Source organism: Leucoraja erinacea, chromosome 3 (genome assembly GCF_028641065.1).
Source record: "Leucoraja erinacea ecotype New England chromosome 3, Leri_hhj_1, whole genome shotgun sequence".
In the NCBI taxonomy this organism is placed as follows: domain Eukaryota; kingdom Metazoa; phylum Chordata; class Chondrichthyes; order Rajiformes; family Rajidae; genus Leucoraja; species Leucoraja erinaceus.
The window spans coordinates 14,825,210-14,844,679 of NC_073379.1; the positions used below are offsets into that span (position 1 = coordinate 14,825,210).

The window sequence follows — 19,470 nt, forward strand, 5'->3', positions numbered from 1 at the left end:
CATTAGTTTTAGATTTTGTGTTACCCTCTTTTGTTGTGTAGATTTATCCAGGTACGGATCTAAAACGGAATTAAAGTCTCCCCCAATTATCACGTTTTGATAATTAAACTGAGATTATATTCAGGATTTTATTAAAAAATTGGGGATTATCAAAATTATGCACATAAATATTTACCATGGTGATTGGAGTAGCAGGAATCTCTCCGGTACCTATGCGATATCTCCCTTCCTCATCTATTATGATATTCTTTGATTTAAATGGTATACCTTTACGAATAATAATTGTTGTAACTCTGAATTTAGAGATATATGACGATTGATATGTTTGGCCCATCCAATTTGCCCTCAGTCTTGTCTGAGTTTGCAATTTCAGATGTGTTTCTTGTAAGAAAATTATGTCTGAATTGAGCAACTTCAGGATCTTAGCCCTTTTAATAGGTTCGTTAGCACCCCTTATGTTCCAACTGCAAAATGTGATTCCTCCAAGTTTCTTTTGTTTATCGTCTTGCATTTTAAATTATTTTAATACCTTTGAGTCATATGGTGCTGAAAAAGTTCACTTAAAAGATAGACAAAGTACAAATTCTTAAGACCATACAAAGCTTTAATTTAACATCTGATGGGTGTGAACTGAGAGACTCAGAGGCAACAGTTTCTCACGTCTGAATCTCCAGCAGCACACACAAAGACATACCAGAAAACGCGAGTTTATATACGTGCAGAAATAAAATCAAATGCATGATGTAATGTACAAAAACCATCATCCACCTCCAAATATGGAGTTGTTTTTCACTCTTTGCCAAAAGCCAGTAACCCCAATGGAATCCAAATCCCATCATGCATTACAATTGGCCTTTTACAACAGGAAAGCTTAAATATGACAACAATCAATTAATAACTAACTCTGTCAGTGCAACCAATATCTCAGGTCTCTGGGTGTTGGGGGAGCATTTACGCTATTAAATTCTGTTGGTACATCCCTTTTAAAATTGTCCTTTAAAAAAACACAAATAAGTGTGAAATATTGTGACAAAAAAAAGTTTAAAAGTGATATTACAGTGTCTAAAAATAACGACACTGTAACAAATTATCCACCTAATAATTAGTGGTAATTACAAATTTGTTGACTTCCGTTGTTGTTAATATACAGTTAGCTCCGCTCCCTGTATTATAATAATATTATTATGATTATAATACATTATTACATTCTACCCTTTTAACAGTTTGGATTAGATTCAATTACTATTACAATGTTAATTCTGTAGTTTCTGTGTTAGTATAGGGTTAAAATTTTGAAATAATTTAATTCAAAAAATTTATTTTTAGGTCTATTTGTATTAAGTTCTGCATTCAGCCGCACCCTTGTTATTCCATCTTTCATTCGAGGTGGAACAAAGAATGTCCTTGAGTTCACATTCCATACATGATAAGATGACTAGACACCAGCACGTGGAGGAGCTTCGCCATCTTAGTCTTTTAAAAGGTTATCTTTCTCAGCTTCCCCTCTGCCGATATCTGTGGAATAAAAAGCCTTGTCCTGGCAGTCGTGATGCTTTACTTAAACCCCTTTCTCACGGGGCGACTTGACGCAAGAGTTAACCAGAGTTGAACATCGTGGGAACCTCTTGCGATAACCGTACGGCATTCGTGGACCACCGTGGACCACCGTGGCGCTAACGGCAGGTACTCGTGTAACTTGGTGACTCGGGAGAAAATTCAAACAAGCTTGAATTTCTCCAAGAGTGACTTGTACACTTGTGGTTGAACATTGCAACATTATATGCACGTAGTGGCCAGTGCGATATCCGTACTGACTCTTGCGTGTACCGTAGGAACTCCTGCGAACGGTGAACCCGGAAGCTGGACAGAGGGGACAGAAGGTGAGTAAAAATTGTCTTCTGTGGGATTGAATTTAAAAAATAAAGATTTGCATCCGCATATGGACATCAACTTATTCATGAGTTATGTTAATGAGATTCAAGAAAATAACTACAGGTGCACAACCTTTTATCCGAAAGCCTTGGGACCGGACACTTTTCGTAATTCAGAATTTTTCGGCTTTCGGAATGGAAGATTTTTAGCGTGTATTTTCTTTGGCTGGATACAGCTCGGAGTCCTCGCCGACAGTGATCGATTTTCGCCTTTCCAAAGCAGGGTCCGGAACGCTACCAATCAATGTTCTCCAGAGACCCGTGTAGGGAAGGAATGAACTGTGCGGGAGACATGTGGAGGCTGGGTTTGACCATTCTCAAAAGCGAAGACAGACACAAAAGCTGGAGTAACTCACAGCGAGTCACAGCAGCAGCTGCGCCCTCATCCGAAAAATAGTTGGAGCGTTTCGGGGCGAGAGTTTGCTTCTGACTCAATTCTCTGGGATAGGATGTGCTTGAAGTCGGGTGTCCGTTGGTCCTGAAGTCTCCGCCACCCCCCTGGAATTTTCTCCAAAGGGAACTTTACTGCCCTTTCCCCCCGACTCTGCAACAGCTTTTTATGTTTTTTCCCAGTCTCAGATCCTGACTTGGCCTGCTGACGTCACAGCAACATTTTGTGTCCTTTTGTCCGCATTCAACCAGACGCATCTGCACACCATCCTTCCCTACGACATTACTCTGGAATTCAGACGTTGGGCTGCTGCTAGCGTGGGTTCTCTGGGATCTCCGTGCTTGCAGTGGTCCTGGGGGCCATCCGGTGTCTCTCTGAGTCTCCCCTGACGTCTCTGGCACTCCGACGTGAAGGCAGTCCCCCCCGCCGGTGGCAATCCAAAGGGGCCCTCCCCCTCCCCCGAGGGGAAGCTGGAGAGGGGGAGGGAAGGATTTAGTTCCCCTTCTCCCTCTGCGGGCCGCCCTCGGTGAACGTCTTCAAGGACCTTTCTTCAAGGACCGAAAAAATGTCCGCTATTCGGAGCTTTTCGTTATTTGGATCATCGGATAAAAGGTTGTGCACCTGTATAATCTTTAAAAGGGACTTTACTGAAAGGTCCCGCATTTTCATGGTCAGTGAGAAATTTTTCACGTGTACTTCTTTGAGAGATACAGCTCAGAGTCCTCGCCGACCAGTGATCGATGCCTTTCCGAAGCAGGGTCCGGAACGCTACCAATCAATGTTCTCCAGAGACCCGTGTAAAGGAATGAACTGCACATGCTGGTTTAAAACAAAGACAGACACAAAAAGCTGGGGTAACTCAGCGAGTCAAGCAGCATCTCTGGAGAAAAATAGGTGATGTTTCGGGACGAGACACATCTTCAGACTCAATTCCGATTAGGATGTCTGAAGAAGGGTTCCGATTCGAATCGCCACCTATTATTTTTCTCCAAAGATGCTGCCTGACACGCCGACTTACTCCAGCTTTTTATGTTTTTCTTCCCAGATCTGACTTACCTGCTGAGTTACACCAACATTTTGTGTCCTTTTGTCCGTACTAACCAGCATCTGCAGTTCCTTTAGACATTACCTAACTTCAGATTTTAGAGATATAGCGCGTAAACAGGCCTTTCGGCCCACTGAGTCCCCCCCATCTCTCTCTCCCCATCTCTCTCTCTCCCCCTCTCTCTCTCTCTCCCTCTCCCTCTCCCCTCTCCCCCTCCCCCCTCTCTCCCTCTCTCTCTCTCTCTCTCCCTTCTTCTCTCCCATCACCCCTCCCCCCCCCACCCCCCCCCCTCCTTCCCGTCCCCCCCCACCTCCTCCCCCTCCCCCTCCCCACCCCCTCCCCACCCCCTTCCGTCCCGCTCCCCAATCCTCCCCACCCTCCAACCCCCTCTCTTCTCCTCCTCCTCTCCCCTTCTTTCCCCCTCTCCCCCCTTCCCTCCCTCCTCTCTCCTCCTCCTCCTCCTCCCCTCTCTCTCCTCCCATCTCTCTCACCTTCCTCCCCCACACCCCCCTTGCCCTCCCTCCCTCTCCTCCCCCCTTCCCCTCTGTCTCTTGCCCTTCTGTCCCTGCCCCTTTCTCTCTGTCTCTCCCCATTCTCTCTCTGCCCTCACTCTCTAACCCCCCCCCCTCTCTAGATGCGCCTGCGAGTTGGGGGCTATGTGTCAGTGGATAGGGCGGTTATGGGGTAAAAGGAGCAAATGAATAATATTAATATATCAAGGGTGGCAGTTAGTGTGTGCGAGGGGGTAGTTAGTGTGTGTGACGCCGCATGCCGCCCCCCCCCCCCCCCCCCCCCCCCCTGCCCCCCACAACGCGCACGTTGGGGGAACCAGACGTGTGTGTGTGTGATTTTGCCTTTGAAACGCATCTCCTCGAAAACCAGACGCCGAAACTGAGAAATTTTTACATATTTCAGTAGAGATTTTCCTTGTGATTTTAAAAATCCACTCCTCTGTACATTATTTTCCTGACTTTTTTATTAAAATTGTTGACCAATCTGACCTTTTTAAAAAAATTCTGACTGCTGCCCAGCTGCTGACGTTTCAATAACAGTCTGGAAGAGATTCTCCTTATGATTTCAAAAATCCAATCCTCTATAAATTTGGTCAATTATTTCCCGAGGTATTTGCTAAAATTTATAACCAAACTGACATTTAACAAAAATATTAAGGTTGCCCAGCTGTTGACCTCACAATGCCTTTCCTCGTGCCCCCCCCCCCCCCCCCCCCCCCCCCCCGCTCTCTGATTAATGCAGCAGCTGTAAACGCGCATGGGCAGTTTTCCACAAGGTACGTTAGCCCACCCACGCCCCCATTCTTCATAAGGCCCAGAATGATCGAGAAAGTTCTGCAGCAAAGAGCAAAGATCCTACGGCTCTGCTCTGGGGGGAGAGGGGGGGGAGAGGAGGGGGAGGGAGAGGAGGGGGGGGGGGGGGAGAGGGGGGGAGGAGGGGGGGGGGGGGTGGAGGAGACGGATGGAGGAGACGGGTGGAGGAGAGGGGGGGTTGGAGGAGAGGGGGGAGGGAGGTAAGGAGAGGTGGGGGGATGAAAGAGGAAGGGCCAAGTAGACTTCTCCTCACCTCTGTGAAAAGTTAGGTTGGACAGTCAGAGTGAGGCCCAACGCAAATGGGAGGAATAGCACCTCATTTTTCGCTTGGAAACTTACAACCCAATGTATTGATTTCCCTCTCTCACTGTCCCTCTCCAACTAGGTTCACTGTCCTCCTGATTAATGTTGCAGTCTGTTTGTCTCGTTGTCAGCTTCCCATTAGCCTACAATGCTCCATTCTACATTACCTCAACCATCGACTCCTTTGATCTGCCATTTTCACACCTTACCCTTCCATATCTCTAGTCTCCCTCCACCCTGACTCTCAGTCTGAAGAAGCGTCTCGACCCAAAACGTCACCCATTCCTTCTCTCCAGAGATGCTGCCTGTCCTGCTGAGTTACTCCAGCATTAGGCTGGACGCGGGCTGCAATACAAGCTTATACATTTAAATGCCCACCCGGTGGTTAACCCAGGGGCAGAAAACCCGGGGGCGGGGGGGGCAGAGGGGATACTTCCCTCCCATGTTTTGAGAGGTGGGAGACATCCCCCCAAGCTTTTGTGATCCCGATTTTATGATCTCCGCTTTCCACGAGGCAGTGGGGGTGGGATTGATGATTGAGGGCGCGATGATTGGAGGAGGGAGGAATGGGGGTGGGACTGAGGATAGAGCGCGGTGATTGGAGGAGGGAGACGTGGCACAGACCTGCCCCTCATCCGCAGGCATAATCGATCCCGGCCGGGTCTCCGGCGCTGTCCCGAGTGTTCCCCCACGGGTGGCCAGAGATGTCGGGAGTCAGACGCGAGCTGTACCCCCAGGCCCACAGCCAGCGCAGAGAAACAGTGCTAAACCCAGCTCAACTCTGCCTATCCCACCAAGTGAACCTGCCTGGACTTGCGGGAAATATGGCCAGCGCGGAGAAGCAGCGCTGGTGTCCCATTAGTCCAGACAGGGCTGTAGGTTAACCGGTGAGACAGGCAGAGTTGAGCTGCAATTTGCACTGGATTGAGCCTCCGAAGCCTCGCGCGTGTGTGTGTGTGAGTGTGCGCATGCGGCGCGGCCACCAAAAAATTGTGTCCCCCGTCCCCTCCATGTTTTGATAGCGAGTTCCGCTCTAGGGTTAACCTAACCGGACACTACTGAAAACAGAAATACAGACATCATGTGACAGAGGACCCGCGACAGAATACTCTTATTCAAAATAAAATGTTTTGCGGAAAATACATTTGTAACGGCCCAACATTACAGAATTTTATGAAAACAAAAATTTTTTTTCACCGCCAATGTACGTATATTGTCCATTTAAAAAAAAATTAAAAATAATGATCAAAAAGACTTGCGGCACACAGTAAGCAATGGTAAGTCAACAAACACCTACCCAAACCATCACAATGTCCAGGGAAAGGGCAGCTGACTACCGATGAGAATATTCATATAAATCTGTGATACAATGTTTTTGTGTGGAGAGATAAATTGAAAACACAAAACTAAAATATTGCAGTGGGGTGTCAGTGTGTATAAAAAATCTTTATGATCTATTTTCAGTTTTAATTAAAAGTTTCCGATCTTAAGCATCACCTCTGTTTCTCCCTTTGCAGATGTTTCATGATCCACTGAGTAACTCCAGAATTTTCTGTTTATTCGATTGACAAATCAAAATACTTTTGACAGCAAACGTAGAGGTCTTGAACTTTCCAAAATGTACTCATTGCTATAATTTCTACTACACTCGAAATTGGACTTCTTGTGGTCCAGCAAGGTGGAACCAACTTGCTGTAGTTTCCCAAGAGATATGGTAGGACGTATGACGACTGGATCTATTTCACGTTAGACCTGGCATCCATTAGAAGATGGACAGGAATAGTTCCAAAGGAAAATGGGCAAACTTTTAAGTTATGATTTTTTTTTAATTCATAAAATTAATTTAAATTAGTTAATTGTTAATTTAAATATATTTCAAGTAAAGTCAAGTCAAGTTTATTCATTACATACACATACGAGATGTGCAGTGAAATGAAAAGTGCGAATGCTCGCGGACTTTGTGCAAAAAGACAAACAAACAAACAACCAAACAAACCATAAACAGAATGGAATAGAATCACATATTCTTTTACATATTAAATATTGTGGGCAGAAGGAAAAAGGGGGAAAAAACAGCAATTAAAAAAAAAGCAGTAGAGTGGTACAGTAAAGTTAGTCCTTGGTGAGATAGGAGTCTTAATAGTCTCTGGGAAGAAACTCCTTCTCAACCTCTCCGTTCTCACAGCATGGCAACGGAGGCGTTTGCCTGAACGTAGCAGCTGGAACAGTCCATTGCAGGGGTTGAAGGGGTCTCCCATGATCTTATTGGCTCTGGAGTTGCACCTCCTGATGTATAGTTCCTGCAGAGGGGCGAGTGAAGTTCCCAGCACTACTCTCTGCAGAGCCTTCTTGTCCATGTAAAACATGTAAGTAATGTTTTCCTGAGTTTTAACATAATTTTTTACATAATTTTGTTGCACATTGGTTATTTTGGGGTACTTAAATATTTTGAATGTCAGAGATGCCCACAAAAAATCTATTTTTTGGCAGATTTGACAGCTGGTAAACCGAAAAACATTGGTTAATTGGCCATCAAGTCAGTTTTGACAGTAGGCCAGATCTTTCATACTTTCCAAATATAAATATCCAAATATCTGACAAACCATTATTATTTTTGCTATTCATGTTCATTAAATCATGCATGCATGTTCCTGTGAAAGTGAAGAGGAATTGAGGGTCTAGTCAGGAAAATGAAGGAGTCATGGGCCAGGTATAGGCAGTTGGGTCAAGTGCATCCCTAGAGGATTTTAGGAAACTGAAGAGCATATTTAAAAAGGAAATCAGGAGGGCTAAAAGGGGGGAAGAGAGGTAGCCCTGGCAGAGAAGATTAAGGAGAATCCAAAGATATTTTATAAGTATGTTAAGAGAAAGAGGGTAACCAGAGAGAGAATAGGGCCTCTCAGAAACTAAAGCGGTCATCTATGTGAGCTGCTGGAGATGACCAAAGTTTTCAATGAGTCCTTCTCTTCTGTTTTTACGGTGGGTAAAGGTATAAAGACTAGGGAACTTATGACAGATAGTAGAAAATAGAAACATAGAAAATTGGTGCAGGAGTAGGCCATTCGGCCCTTCGAGCCTGCACCGCCATTCAATATGATCATGGCTGATCATCCAACTCAGTATCCTGTACCTGCCTTCTCCCCATACCCCCTGATCTATTTAGCCACAAGTGCCACATCTAACTCCCTTAAATATAGCCAATGAACTGGCCTCAACTACCTTCTGTGGCAGAGAATTCCACAGATTCACCACTCTCTGTGTAAAAAATGATTTTCTCAACTCGGTCCTAAAAGACTTCCCTCTTATCCTTAAACTGTGACCCCTAGTTCTGGACTTCCCCAACATCGGGAATAATCATCCTACATCTAGCCTGTCCAACCCCTTAAGAATTTTGTAAGTTTCTATAAGATCCCCCCTCAATCTTCTAAATTCTAGCGAGTACAAGCCGAGTCTATCCAGTCTTTCTTCATATGAAAGTCCTGACATCCCAGGAATCAGTCTGGTGAACCGTCTCTGTACTCCCTCTATGGCAAGAATGTCTTTCCTCAGATTAGGAGACCAAAATAATGGAAATGTGTTGAGGACAGCCTCTACAATGGTCGAGGGGATGGTGAATGCCCTAAGGTATATGAAAGTAAATAACTCTCCTGTAAGAAGAAATTGCAGGAGCAATAACTGAGATATATAAATCATCTTTAGACACAGGGGAGGTGTCAATGACTGGAGGGTGGCTCATGCTGCACCTTTATTTAAGAAGGGCTGCAAGGAAAAGTCATGGAATGACAAACCAGTGAGATCAGTAACTGGAGAAAATTCTGAGGGATAATATATACATTTGGATAAACAGAGGCTGATTAGGGACAGTCAACATCCCTGGAATTTGTGTGTCACAAATTGTTTGAATTTTTTCGAAGAAGTAACTAAGAAGGTGGATGAAAGCAAAGTGGTAGACATGGTCTACATGGTCTACATGGTCTTCAGCAAGGCCTTCGACAAGGTTCTGCATGGTAGGCTGCACTGGAAGGTTAGATCACATGGCATTCAGGAGAGTTAGCTGTTTGGATACAGAATTAGCTTCATGGATGGAAGCAGAGCATGATTGTGGAAGGTTGTTTTTTGGACTGGGTGCCTGTGCCTTTAGTATGCCTCGGGAATTGGTTCTGGGCTCACTGCCACGTGGTTAATATCAACAATTTAGGTGAGAATGTGCAATGCTTGATTAGTAAGTTTGCTGATGACACTAAAGTAGGTGGTATCACAGAGAGTGAAGATGATTATCAACAATTACAGCAGTGTCTTAATCAGCTGTGCAAGTGGGCTGAACAATGACTAATGGAGTTCAAAGCATTTCAGGAAGTTAAACCAGAGCAGGACCTTCACAGAGCCCTGTGGAGTGTTGTGTAGTAGAGGGATCTAGGAGTACAGGAACACAGTTCTCTGCAAGTGACATCACTGGTAGATAGGGTGGTAAAGAAGGCTTTGGTATATTGGTCTATATCTGTCAGGGTATTGAGTATAAAAGTTGGGTTCCTATGTCACAATTGTATAAGAAGTTAATGAGGCTGGATTTGGAGCTCGAATTTGGTCAATTCTTAGGCCAATTCTTATTCACATGTGTGACCAAATATATGAAAAATTGTGGAATGCATCTCTTCTAATTCTGAAAGCATTACAAGTATATTGTTTTGTATTTTCTATCATTCATATTTTTTTCAGTTTATCAAGTGAATTTTTTATGTTATGCTGACAATATTTGTTTAGGGTCAGAGGTCAAACATGACTGTTCGCGTGTGTGACCTCACACGGAAGCATTTGTTTCATAACTCAGTTTTATCTAATAAACTCTGAATTTTAAAAAGCTAGAATGTTCATATGTTTAGCAGACATGCATTATAGTTCTGTAGGTAGGAACATAACAACAAATAAGATGAATTTCTTACAAGATTTAAAAAATTGTATTTACTTTATGCATTGACAACTGGTCACGTGTGTGAAATTTGGTTCACTTTCCAAAGAATGGCCCTTACAAACTTTCTGAATTTTAAAAAGCTAGAATTATTCATATCTTTAGCAGACATGCATTATAGTTGTGTAGGTAGGAAAATAGCAATGAATAAGATTAATCTCTTATAATAATTGTTTAATGTTTTACTTCATGTGATGCCATCTAGTCACGTGTGTGACCTGTTGGTTCACTTTCCAAAGAATGGCCCCATAGAATGAATATCATTAACTGCAAATAGTGCAGAGAAGATTACAAGGATGCTGCCAGGACTTGAGAGCCTAAGCTATCAGGAGGGGTTGGGCCGGCTTAAATCTAGCATTTACACCTAAATACTGTGGAATGATTGCATCATGTGCTGGTTAGTGCTGTGGGCCATATTTGGCATTTGTCATTGAGATGCAATCATTCCATAGTATTTAGGTGTAAGTAATATTGTTGTCCTACTTGATTGAGGGTGGTAAGATGTGGATCTGATTCATTGGAGCCTCTTCTCATAGGAAGCTGGCTTACAGGTGTAAACTTGGAAAGGAGAGGACCAGACAAGAGGTATGTGTGAACAGGCAGCAGTAACACAGTTTTTTTGTACAGCAATATTCATGCCTTATTTGGGGTTGGATAAGAACCTGCATCGGGTGGCAAGGAGTTGCTCCAATATTTTAAATGAAGATATGGAGTAACTTCTTGTCACCATATGTAGGATCTTATCTAACTCATTACATTTCAAATACAATGACAAATTAGACAAAGCCCAAATACATTAATGTATCCTCTCCATGGGTGCAATGCAAATTAAGAACAGTATAAGAATAAGAATGGTATCTGTTATAATCACTGCTTAACATTGTTCCCTGTCATATTGTGGAGGGTACTATAAAACAAATGTAGAATTAAATGCCCTCCATAATCTATTAAATAGTTTCTATGAGAAAAATCAACTATAAAACAGAATGATTCATGGCATGCTTTGGTTATTTTGTGTTTAGGTAAAGAGATGTATGAACACAAAATACTGAAATATGTGGCTGACTCTCTAACACCCCTGAAAGGTCAAACATGCGTCTGAGTTCAAAGGAAATTAAGGATGGGCAATAAAATATTGGTTTTGTCAGTGAAGCCCAGATCCCATAAAATTTATAAATAAACATTAAAGACATATAAAAACAGAGAGACATAAAGACTTATAAGAATATAATTAAGGACCAGAATGTTTTTAATTTTAGCAGGTTGTTACAATTTGAGAAGGAAGATAGTCTGTTTATTTCCCTGGCTTCCTGATCTATTTAGGTCCTGTCAGATGGGTTTGTCGGCATGGATCCCAAACACACTGACTGATCTCCAGCTCCAGACTTAGCTCATGCAGTGCTTGAATTTCCTGGCTGATATCCCACTGGACTGTATGCAGCTTATGTCAGTTGGAGGAATGCAATTTGAAAGAAAATCTTACAAGCAAAAATGATAAATTCAATTGGTTGGTGCCCAAGGGCGGCACGGTGGCACAACGGTAGAGTTGCTGCCTTTCAGCGTCAAAGACCCAGGTTCAGTCCTGACTACGGGTGCTGTCTGTGTGGAGTTTGTATGTTCTCCCAGTGACCTGCATGGGGTTTCTCTGGGTGCTACGGATTCCTCCCACACCCCAAAGATGTACAGGTTTGTAGGTTAATTGGCTTGGTATAAATGTAAATTATCCATTGTGTGTGTAGGACAGTGTTAGTGTGCGGGGATTACAAGTCAGCATTTATCCGGTGGGTTGAAGAGGCTGTTTCCGTGCTTTATCTCGAAACAAAATAAAATCTAAAATTGTTCTTGTGTGCATAGTGACATATTCTCTGATATTTAAATTCATTGTCATGATCTGGATATCATTAATAAGGGCAATATTCACTCCCCATTCCTAATTGTCCTTGACAAGGTGGTGAAGAGCAACCTTCTTCAACTGCTGCAGTCTTCCTGAAGGAGGTATTCCTATAATTTTGATCCCAATATTATGTCAAACTCTATCTTTCACTCGGTGGTACACAAAAATGCTGGAGAAACTCAGCGGGTGCAGCAGCATCTATGGAGCGAAGGAAATGGGCAACGCTTCGGGCCGAAACCTTTCTTCAGACTGATGGGGGGTGGGGTGGGGAGAAGAAAGGAAAAAGGAGAAGGAGGAGCCCGAGGGCTGAGGGAGAGATAGGAAAGGGAGGAGACAGCAAGGGCTAACAAAATTGGGAGAATTCAATGTTCCCCCAGGATGCAGATTCCCCAAGCGGAATACGAGGTGCTGTTCCTCCAATTTCCCGTGGTGCTCACTCTGGCCTTGGAGGAGACCCAGGACAGAGTGGTCGGATACGGAATGGGAGGGGAAGTTGCTCTCTTTGCTTTGGGACTAATTTCTTTGGCCAGGAGTCCTAACACAAGACTGTGGTCCCTTACACCCAATTTCATTATTCTAAATCCAACTGAACTCCTCCTTCCAGCCTCTTGCCTCCCTAGATCTATTCATGGTTAAGTGCTGACACAAGATTGACCGTCTTGATGTTTACATTGCTCTTACTCACTCTAAAGTACCCCACCCTGTCCTCCTCTGAACATACAACACTCTGCTCACCAAATATTAAAACCCAAAATCGCTTTTTTCAGTCTTATTTAGGCCACCTCATCAACACCTATTCTGTTTTATGGTCATATTAAAGGTGGTTCATCCCTTCAAACAGAATTCAAAACATTGATGACCTTTGTTGCCAATTTCAATGTTCTCACATTCGCATGGTCAATAACTAATTCTTCCTTTCCCTTTCTTGACATGCCTATTTCCATCTCTGGGATATCCATTATGAGCCCACAAATTTCCTCAACTAACTGACTACAGCTCCTCGTTCCTGCTTCCTGTAAGGACTCCACTCCATTATTCCAATTTCTCAATTTCCATTCCATCTCCTCTGATGATGATATTTTTAACAAGTGCCTTTAAGATGGCTTCATTTTTGCTTAGTTGTAACATAGTTAAAAGGGTTCTCAAACCAACTCTCTCTATTTCCTAGATTTCTGCATTCACTATCTCCTCCCAGCCAAAACACAGACAGTTACCCTTGTCCTCATCTTCCACACAATCAGCCTTCAAATCAGCCTCCATAATTTCTGACCTTTTCCATCGGGAGACACTTCCTCATTCCACCCCCTTTCAGCATTCTAAAATATCCATTTCCCCTAATCTCTGGCTCACTCTTTTATCCAATTCCCTTTTTACGTCATTTTCCACGCAAGTGTGAGGAACGCAGTATCTGCCTTTAATCCTTCTCTTTCCACCTTCCAGGGACTTAAGCGGTAGAATAATGAAAGGCTTGGATAGAGTTGATGTGGAGAGGATGTATCCACTGGTGGGAGTCGAGGACTAGTGATAACCTCAGAATTAAAGGACGTTCCTTTAGGAAGGAGTAGACTTGATGAGCCAAATGGCCTAATTCTGCTCCTATCAACTATGATATGACCTTTCAAAGTACACTAGCAATTCACTTGAAGTTCTTCCAAATGGGTGTATTGTATTCCATATAACAATTACAGCATGGAAACAGGCCATCTCGGCCCTTCTAGTCCGTGCCAAACATTTACTCTCGCCTAGCCCCATCTACGTGCACTCAGACCATAACCCTCCATTCCTTTCTCATCCATATACCTATCCAATTTATTTTTAAATTATAAAATTGAACCTGCCTCCACCACTTCCACTGGAAGCTCATCCCTCACAGCTACCACTCTCTGAGTAAAAAAGTTCACCCTCATGTTACCCCTAAACTTCTGTCCCTTAATTCATGTTCACAATGTTATTCCCTTACAATGGAGATATCAAAAGTAGATCTGGTAATCACAATGCAGAATGCCTCCATTCAATCTAGAAAGATGACTCCGAGTTTCATATTCTCTGTTTTACTCTCTCTAGCCTCTCTGACGTCAGCTTCCCACGTTGCTCCATTGAGGTTCAACTTAAATTCAAAGAGCAACATCTTGTCTTCTGTTTGTGCACATTGCAACCATTAGGACTTAATATCAAACTTACCAATTTCAGGTAACCATCCCTTTCTTTCTTTCTCCCTACATATGTGACCTGTAATATTCCATTTCAATTTGTTTCTTTTCTCTTTCCTGGTTCTTCATTCTGGTGTTTAAAAGACATGTTAGCTTCACAAATTTAGTCTATCCCCGGCATCAATATTTTCGCTCCACCCCTCTGTTTCTCTTCAACTTAGTACAAGTTTATCTTTTTTTTCAGTTTACTAATAAAGGGTATAACCATATAACCATATATCAATTACAGCACGGAAACAGGCCATCTCGACCCTTCTAGTCCGTGCCGAACACGTATTCTCCCCCAGTCCCATATACCTGCGCTCAGACCATAACCCTCCATTCCTTTCCCGTCCATATAACTATCCAATTTATTTTTAAATGATAAAAACGAACCTGCCTCCACCACCTTCATTGGAAGCTCATTCCACACCGCTACCACTCTCTGAGTAAAGAAGTTCCCCCTCATGTTACCCCTAAACTTCTGTTGTTTCTATCCCCACTGATACAACTTGCCCTGCAGTATTTTCTGGTTTTGTTTTCGATTTCCAGCATCTATGATTTTTTTTGCTCCATCATACTGTTCGGTAAGCAGTTCCAGAATTTGGACCCAGATAAATGAAGGAATGACAAAATATTTCCGAGTAAATATGTTGTGTTGGACCTGGAGTAATCTATGCAAATGGTAGCGTTCTAATGCATTTGTTGCCCTTCTCCCTTTTGTTGATAGAGTTATCGTGATTGAGAGGGGCTCTTGGAGAAGCCAAAATAAGAAACTACAGTATCTTTTGCCAATGATATACATTACAATCATTGTGTTAGCAGAGAGGTAGGAATGCTTAGAGTGGTGAATGAGCTACAAATCAAGTGGAGTCTGTGTCTTGGATGGTGATGAGCCTGCTGAGTGTTCTTGGATCTGCATTCATCCAGGTAAGGGCATGTATTTCATCACACAACCAACTTGATTCCTTGCAGATGGTGGAAAGGCTATGGAGTGCTGGTATGTTATTCACTCACCGTTAGATATCCAGCCTCCGACGTATAATGAAAAGCATGAACAAGTCAAGTCAATAGAGTTTATTGTCATGTGTCCCAGATAGGACAATGACATTCTTGCTTGCTGCTGCACGACAGAATATTGTAAGCATAAATACAGAACAGTTCAGTGTGTCTATATAGCATAGACCATGTATATACACATAAATAAACAGATAATACACTATAGGCTGTTATAGTTCAGAGTTTGTTTAATGGCGAGTTTAATAGCCTGATGGCTGTGGGGAAGAAGCTGTTCCTGAACCTGGATGTACCAGGTTTCAGGCTCCTGTACCTATCTGATGGCAGCGGAGAGATGAGTGCATGGCCAGGATGGTGTGGGCCCTTGATGATGTTGGCAGCTTTTGTGAGGCAGCGATTGAGATAGATCCCTTCGATGGTGGGGAGGTCAGAGCTGATGATGGACTGGGCAGTGGTCACAACTTTCTGCATTCTTTTCCGCTCCTGGACGCTCAAGTTGCCGAACCAAGCCATGATGCAACCAGTCAGCATGCTCTCTACTGTGCACCTGTAGAAGTTTGAGAGAGTCCTCTTTGACATACTGACTCTCCGTAATCTTCTCAGGAAGTAGAGGCGCTGATGTTACTTTCTTTATAATTGCATCAGTGTTCTAGGACCAGGAAAGATCTTCGGAAATATGCATGCCCAGGAATTTGAAGTTATTGACCCATTCCAAAATCGTCCCATTGATATAAATGGGATTGTGGGTCCCTATCCTACCCCTTCCAAAATCCACAATCAGTTCCTTGGTTTTGCTGGTGTTGAGAGCCAGGTTATTGTGTGGCACCATTTGGTCAATCGGTCGATCTCATTTCTATACTCAGACTCTTCACCATCAGTGATTCGTCCCACAACAGTGGTGTTGTTGGCGAACTTGCTAATTGAGTTCGGACTATGTCTGGATACGCAGTCATGAGTATAGAGTGAGTATAGCAGGGGGCTGAGTATGCAGCCTTGAGGTGCTCCCGTGCTGATTGTTATCGAGGCTGACACATTTCCACCAATACGGACAGCCTGTGGTCTGTGGATGAGGAAGTCGAGGATCCAACTGCAGATGGATGCGCAGAGACCCAGATCTGAGAGCTTGGTAACCAGCTTGGAGGGGATGATGGTATTAAATGCCGAGCTGTGGTAAATGAATAACAGCTTGACATTTGAGTTTTTGTTGTCAGACAATGATAAAGATTGCATGCAAAGTCTGTCAAGAAGGTTAATTTCTGGTGTAATGGCTTATTGTAACACCATCTCACCTTCTTTTAATCAATAAAATGATAAACAGCACTATACAGTATATGTTTTTAATTATGAATGTTAAACTCAGATTTCCCGCATCTGCATTCTCTTATGTCTCCTTAAGATGTACAGTGTGGGGTAGGGGTTGTGTTGATTGTGTAGCATAAATATGGTATCTACAATGCAGATTCTTGTTTAAAATTTCCCTATTACTGAAGAATAGAGTTAAGGTGTACTGTACACAAATTATAAAGAATTAACTGACTAAAAATAATTGTCTGATGAGTAAAAGCTAATATTTTCAAGTTCAGAACATTATCTAAAATTTCCGATGAAGAAGCAGAAAACGAGGTGCTGTTCTTCTCGTCTGGTAGCGGAGGTCAAGGACAGGAATGGCATCAAACTATCTCCATTTAACCTCACCTTTTGTGTCCATTTCACCCCTTGCCTTTGTTTACCCACCTGCCAATCACTCTCCTCACCTAAATCCACTGAACATTTAACAGTTTTTGCCCAACCCATTCGCTCTCCTCTCTTTAACAACTTTCCTCTCTACTCTGACAAAGAGTCTCGACTCAAAGATTCCTGCTATTTACCATATTTACTTTTTATTTTATCAATATTTGCATGTTTAGAAGATTAAAGAATTGAGATCTGCGACACATATTTTTGACATGTTAATGACACATCCATTTCCACATGTTGAATTACATCAGCCTTTGGGTATTGGATTTCATCACACTATTTTTCTCAGCACAATGGGATCCTGACAGATTAAGTTTATAAAGTACCATTCTCCAAGCATTTTCTGACAGGTGCCAAATGAAGAATGTTTCCAACATGACCTGACATGTCACCTATTCATGTTCTCCAGGGCTGCTGCCTGACCCACGGAGTTGTGCCAGCACTTTGTGTCTTTTTTTTTAATTTTAATTATATTTATTTATTTTTTAATTGATTTTTTTTAATTTGAAGTAATGTACAATAATACAATACATGAATAACATATTACATTTCATGTACAACTTCTTATTTTACATTTAATAGTAAAAAAGAAAGTGAGAAAAGTCAGAAATAGAGAGAAAAAAAAAATCTTTTAGCATAGTGATATTGTTGATTCGTGAAATAGTGAAAAATGAAAGAACCCATAGAGCTGTATAGCCCGAAAGAGGAAACAAGAAAGCAAGAAGGTGAGATGAAGAAAGCAAAGAAAAGAATAGAGAAGAAAAAAGAAGAGAAGAAAGAGAAAATAAAACAAAAGAAAAGAGATTGAAAGGGACATGCCTGCTTCGTATCTTTACCCACCCCTCACCCGGTTCTGAGACAGTTAGTTTCAAAGGTTATGTTGCACCATATGCTTGTAATAAGTCGAGAAAGGGAGACCAAATCCTCAAGAATTGGTCTGATTTGCCTGATAGGACGAATCTCATTTCTTCAAGATGTAACATTTCCAACATATTTGAAATCCACATTTTGAGCGTTGGTGTGGGTGCATACTTTGTGTCTTTTATAGTGCCAAATATTGGACATGGGTGTTCCCACTATGCTTCGTGTTCACATAGATCACACAGATAACTTTAGATGCTGTTTACTGGTGGTATGATCACTTTCTATTTGTCAGCTTTGAAATTTTTAAACAAGTAATACTGTACTGGGACTTGGTTCTTTGCCGCCCCCAAGCTTCGCAAGTCATTCATCGCATCCAGAAGGACCATGTTTTATTTGAAATGACTAATATTCCTGTTTCAAGAAACACTCACATCTTCTGCGAGCTGATCTCCGAACTCTGAAAGCACATGTCTCGATGTCAAGATTCCATGAAATCACATCCGCCACTGTACTGTATCTATGACCTCACTAAGCTCATTTACAGGAGTCCATTACAAAAAGTCGATCACTTCTCCCTTCCCTCGCTTCACAGGCTGGTATCACTATCCTTCCTATGTTGTATTATCAAGCATATGACTTGCTGTAGTGTGTTTTTGGTGATGCTGCATAGGGGCTACTATCATGGTTGGTGCCTACACCTTTTAGCTGCTAGAAAAAAGGGTGGACATGTGCTTAATGTTGGAATGGTAGCACTATTTCAAATAACTATTTGCCATACAAGGCAGCATTTGGCATACCAAACATGATACCATGATATTTAAACACCATTGAATACTGTGGTAATAATAATGGCATCATAATTGGCACACATTAAAGACAATTATGTTTTCCACAATGTGTTTTTATGTGCTGAGTTAAATTCTCTTGTCAGAGTTACATGTGCCATTCCTTGGCCCGTCTTCCCAAGTGATCTGGATCTCTTCAATCCCCATGTTGACCTCTTCAAAACTGAGTTTTGTGATGCATGATTTCCCAAGCACAAAGCCCTGCTGACTCTCTAGTTCTATTTGAATTCCTTTATAGTGATAGGTACAGCAAGTTAATTTGAAAAGAGATGCTCATAATGCTTTATTCATAATGCTTTGTGCAACTTGTTCCTTAATCATATTCCAGAAATACATAATTGCCTGTAATTTATTATGGTGTCTCAATATAGAAAAGGAAGGGCTAGAAATTGCATCAATACCCTTTAATAGCATTGCAGCAGTGTGTGAGTCATTTTTGCAATGTTTGTTCGTCAAATAAAAATCTGAATCTCTAATTGAGAGGTTCTCAGAACAGACCTATGCTGTCAGATTTTTCCATGTAGCAATGACAGTTTCAGCCCAGAATTCTATATAGATTATTGCAACTGATCCCATTTAGCCCTGCAAGAGAAATTTCCAGTGCTGCTTCTTTTTATGAGTCCACACACAAGATTAGAAGTTGTTCAGCCAGTGCTGAACACACTTCTCGGCATCTGCATAAAATGGTGTCTGTCTTGCGCTTCTTGGGTGTGGTGGTGGAAACAGGGCCGCAACGCGAACGCTCTTTCCTTGACCCCATCTCCAGTGCTTAAAGGGACATATAACATAAAACATCTGTAGGGGTTAGTTTCCACTAAATGAATAGATGCTCGAATGATGGAAGAATTGTGAGAAAGTGTTCTAAGAGGAAATCGGAAAACAAACTCATATTATACTGTTTTTTTTTCTCTTAGATACTTTACACTCAGCCTCAATAACAATCAGCATGGGAGCACCTCAAGG

At 42.4% G+C, this 19,470-nt stretch overlaps 1 long non-coding RNA gene across 1 annotated transcript in view; it reads left to right on the forward strand.

Moving 5' to 3' along the window:
- The window catches only part of LOC129695323 (uncharacterized), a 40,510-nt gene that overhangs the window by 12,091 nt on the left and 8,949 nt on the right, over positions 1-19,470 (forward strand). The window contains exon 2 of the long non-coding RNA XR_008723145.1: positions 14,775-14,974. This is a non-coding gene — a long non-coding RNA (uncharacterized LOC129695323). The remainder of the gene's footprint in view (positions 1-14,774; positions 14,975-19,470) is intronic.